We start from the raw sequence: 4,635 nt of genomic DNA, 5'->3' as shown, positions 1-4,635 counted from the left end.
GGCACGTCTCTTCCCTCCCTCCCGTGGCCCCACCCGCCTCTTGTTCCCAACGTTGACCCCACAGATGACATCGGTGAAGACCGGAGCGGCGAGGCCGACGGGGAAGCCAGCGGCCTGGGCGAGCCCCTGGTGAAGCGTGAGCGCAGCGACCCGAACCCCTCCCTGCAGGGCGTCTAGCGCCGCGGCCCTCCCCGGGCCCGCCGGCCTCCTCCGCCCACCACGACCGTGCCTCTTACCGAAGTGACCTTGACTCCGACTCACGGGGTCCAGGGTCGGCGTGCCCCAAGGGACATGCCATTCCTCCAGAAGAACAGCTGTCCACCAGGGCCACAGGCCACGCCTGCTTCTGCGTGCCCAAGGGCTCCCCTGCGCCGCCCGGGTGTCTTCCTCCTGACCGTCCCTGTCCTCCCGCCTGCTGGACTGTGACCTTCCATCGGAGTCCATGCATCCTGTCCAGAGCTGCCAGCGCCATGCTGAGTGGGCCGGCACAGCGTTGGGCTTCTCCGCCATTCAGCCGGTCTGGTTTTCACCATGATTTTTAACACTGGCAGATCCGGGGAAGGAGGTGTGTCCGGCAGCTGTGTCCACGGAGCCCCCACCCGGGTGCCCCTGTGGTGGGGAAGGCCCGGCTCTGCTCTGCACTCCGTGGCCTCTTCTGTCCTGCTCCGTGCTCTAGACACCAAAGGTTCCCAGAGTGTGTCTCTTGACGGGGGGACAGCCCACCACCCCACATGGCAAAAAGTAAGTCATGGAAACAGGCCCGCTCATGTCTTTAGAGTCAACGCCAGAAATGTCATCAGCAACGGGAAGGACTGCGGTTCCGTCCAAGGTCACAGCCAACGTGAAGCCACAGTGCTAGATCTGGAACCGTCTGTTCCAAGGGGGCGGGGTGGTCAGCATGTCAGCGGCACCTGCAGGGGCAGCCACCCCGCTAGGTCTGCACAAACAGCCGTGCCTGCAGCCCGCTCCATGGAATCTTCCAGAAAGCCTGCCTTGGAACCGGCAATGCTGGAGCCCTTGGATTGGCAGTTCCCATCTTGACTGCTCAAAGTTGAGACTCTTCTCTGGGGACAAACAGATCCCAAGGACTGGCACAGCCCTGAACTGGAAACTGCAGATCTGTGTCCATCAAAACACGTCGCCCTTGGTCAGCTCCGTGCGAGACTCTGTCCCAAAAGCAACTGCAAAGAAGGAAGACGAACCTCTGGCCTGGGGAGCGCCATCTTATGAAATGCAATAGTTTCTCTTTTTGGAAATGTGTTTATACCGATAGTTTTGTGCTCCAATTGTTATTAGAACGTTTCGTATGAATGTGTATATCGCAGTATATTTGGTTCCCGATATTTTTTTCTCATTCACGCAGAAGGTACTTAAGTTAAACTCACACGGCCTTTAAAACCCTTCCTTCCCGTCAAGAGGAGTGCTCTGCACGCCCCGGCCCTCGCCAGGGGTGCAGGGAGGTGTGGGGGAGGACAAGAAAGACACTCTGATTCTAGAAACCAAAAGTCTGTGATGGCCACAGTGTTTGTCTGGTCTCAGAGTTCAAGACTTAGGTGAAATCAGACCGAAAGAATGTCTTCACGCGTCTCCTGCTGGGAGGCATCGGAGTTCACGGTCCGTGGACTGTGACGGCCCGCCGTCGCTTCCGCCCGCGTGCCGGCCGGGTCTGCCTTACGCTCTGTCTGGTCCTTTGCAGGATTCCACAAGGAAGACTACAAATGACAGTAAATGCACGAGCCTTCCAAGCCTGTTCTCGTTTTTTGTTGCAATAAACACATTGAACGTGCCCGTTTGGGGGTCACAGTCCACACTCCAGCCATGCACACTCCCCCGCAAGGTGGCCCTGGAGGGTGCGGCCCTCCCTCCCGGCGGGGGCCCTGGCACTGTCCTCCCAGCTCTCTGGGGAGCCTTTGAGAAGGACCAGGTCCCTCAGGCTTCGTTTAGCAAGGCCAACCCCAGGACACAGATGGCCAGAAACAATTCTCAGCCCATATGGTTGAGGCCCTTTGTAAACAGCCTAGGCTCATTCAGATATGACAGAAGAAAGCCATGCTCCAGCCACCGATGCGACCCACCAAGTGTTAGGGGTTTACCCTGTAGAGTCTGCGGGGGGGAGGGTGGAGGCCAGACTCCAGAGTCCCCTAAGAACCAGGGCTTGAGCTTGTGCCCAAATCGTAGATCCCTGGGCCCTACCTGCGAGAGCCTGCCTTGTGGGACTGGGGCGGGGGTGGGGCATCCATATTGTTGTGACCACCCCCTCCATAGGGCTTCGAAGAACGACAAGGTTTCCAGTCAGCCGCTCCTAAAAGCTGCTTCTCACTGCCAGGCCAGTGCCCCGCATGCCCCCAGCACAAACCAATCTGTCCCAGGAAGAGGCCTTGGGGCCCCCCAGGTGACACTAAAATCGGTGTCACTTCCCTGGGCTGAGAACTCCAGGGCCTATACTTGGCTTAATACTCTGCTGTCACCATTTTAAAATTCTTACTAATTTTTGAACAAAGAACCTGTGTTTTCATTTTGCACTGGGCCCCCAAATTCGGTGGCCGGTCCTGGGGAACTCCCCCGGGGCCCTGACTCTGCTGGCTCCCTGCCAGGCTCGCGGAACCCAGGTCATTCTGACCCTCTGCGGTTCCTGATTTCAGCCCCCACCAACCCCTCGGAGAGCCAGGCCGGTCACCCTGCCCTTGGGGCCTGAGTGGCTGGTGAGGGAGTGGGCAGGGGCGAGGTCCCATGGTTACTGCCCAGGAGCCAGAGAGGAGATGAGGAGGAGAGGCTGCCGAGGGCTCACAGGCCGGCAAGTCCCTCAGAAAGTGCGGCCCCAGGCACAGGCGAGCCTCCGGGAGGTTCTGCCCTATCACAGGAGCCCCCCACAGACACTTCGGTCCGACCTCTTCCTCTTTGACGATCTTCCAAGGTAAGTGTTACCCACGTTGTACACGTGGGAAAACCGAAGCCGCTGGCTGGAATGCAGACGCAGTGGCTGGAGCACCAACAGCCATCTTAGACTTGAAGGTGGATATCATGATAAAGACCGCAAAGCCATGAGACAGGGGAAGCCTGGGTCCCTGGTGATCATTACAGCCCTAACGGTCCCCAGTCAGAGTTCAGTAAGCCACAGCTGGGGAGTGCGGGGGGCCCACAGACATCCCTGCTTCCAAGAAGTCTGAAGCAAGATGCGAGGTGCCCCCCACACACAGCCCAAGTGCAGGCGTGACTCTCGCTCAAGACTCTCTTATCCAAATTTGCCAGTGCATGCTCAGCAAACATTTAGTGAACGGGTGAGGAAGGCCTCTGGGAGGAGGTGCTATTCCTGGCCATCGCGGGAGGCAGAGGGGGAGGAGAGGGCGAGGCAGAGAACCGGCCCCTTTCAGGAGGCCACCACCAGCTTGTTGATGCCATCAAAGCCGGGCTTGAGAAAGACAGATTCTGGCTAGGCAGTTACACCTGGTGGATCCGAAGCAAGAAGGCCAGCTAGGTGCTTGTTAAGATCGCACAGGCGGGGGCGGCGGGCGTGGAGCTGCAGGCGGAGAAGGGGCCAGAGGCCTGCTAGAGCGTGTGCCCCGCAGCAGCCCAAGCGGGTCAGGAAGCCATGTTGGTGGCTTATGACCAGTTTTGTTTTTGAAGGGACCAGGATAGAAAAAGAAACAGGAAAGTGAATATAACAAAAATAAACTTGGCATCGTAAAATCCTAATCTCAGGATATATATGTGTATCATACGTACGTCCAGATATGGTATTGGGCTGTAAGGTAAAATGTATTGGATCTACATATGTGTCAAAGGGCACAAAAGTAGTTCTCACCCAGTTTCGAGGTCACGGTCCGGAACATCTGTAGGGTCTTGCTCCTTTCGGAAGGCCCTTTCTCCTGTGGTTTTAGGCACCATTCGGCGCGGGCCTCTCACAACGGAAGGAGACTGTTCCAGTGGAGGACAGTGAAGATGAAGGCGGCGGGCTCGGGGCCAGCGAGCGGCCGGAGAGAGGTGGGGCCCGAGGCGCACCGGGGCGGGGTGCCGCCCCCCAGTGGACACTGTGTGACACCGCCTCTTCCTTTCGGCTCGCCTAAGCCGAGGGCTCGGATTTTGCCGAGAATGGAAGTTCTCACCCCGGAGTGGCGCCCATGGCTGAGAGGCCCGCCTCCCTCGGACCCTCATACCAGCGGCCACCGACGCCTCCGGCTGTGTCACACGGCGCAGCGCACGGGCACCGCGGGGCACTCGCTCCGGCAACATCCGACGGCGGCGTGGCCGGGACAGCGGCGGGAAGGCGCGACGCGCACAGTTCCCTCACGCGCGCCGCGCCCTGTCCTCGGGTTCTGAATCGTGAGGCGACTGTTAGACTGAAACGATGCAGATCTGGGCGTCCCCCGGGAGGGTTGGCTCCCAAGATCCGCGGGAGCCGCCCGTTTCTCCTCTTTCCTCTAGCTTTCCAGCAAATTCCCCTTTTGCTTACTTTTGCCACAGGTGGTTCTGGGGGTTTGCACCCAGTCTCCAAACCGAGACACCCTCAGGACCCATGAGTTTTGCAGGCAGGTTCGGAAGGGATCCTCAGATCCCGAAGCCCTCCCGGGACCCAGAGCGCCTTGGTTAGAGGGGGCGCGTGGGCCTCCGCGGCCGGAGAGGCGCCGCAGGGTCGCG

At 59.3% G+C, this 4,635-nt stretch overlaps 1 long non-coding RNA gene across 1 annotated transcript; it reads right to left on the bottom strand.

Moving 5' to 3' along the window:
• Positions 1 to 1,574: 1,574 nt before the first annotated feature.
• LOC111747534 lies at positions 1,575 to 4,635 on the bottom strand. Its single transcript, XR_002783570.1, has 3 exons — positions 4,501 to 4,635; positions 3,803 to 4,422; positions 1,575 to 1,712 (listed from the first exon to the last, which is right to left on the bottom strand). It is a non-coding gene; the product is annotated as an uncharacterized LOC111747534 (long non-coding RNA).

Source organism: Pteropus vampyrus, unplaced genomic scaffold, assembly GCF_000151845.1.
Source record: "Pteropus vampyrus isolate Shadow unplaced genomic scaffold, Pvam_2.0 Scaffold226, whole genome shotgun sequence".
Classification (NCBI taxonomy): Eukaryota; Metazoa; Chordata; class Mammalia; order Chiroptera; family Pteropodidae; genus Pteropus; species Pteropus vampyrus.
The sequence above is the reverse complement of the archived record's forward strand: the minus strand, read 5'-3'. Positions and strand labels throughout refer to the sequence as shown.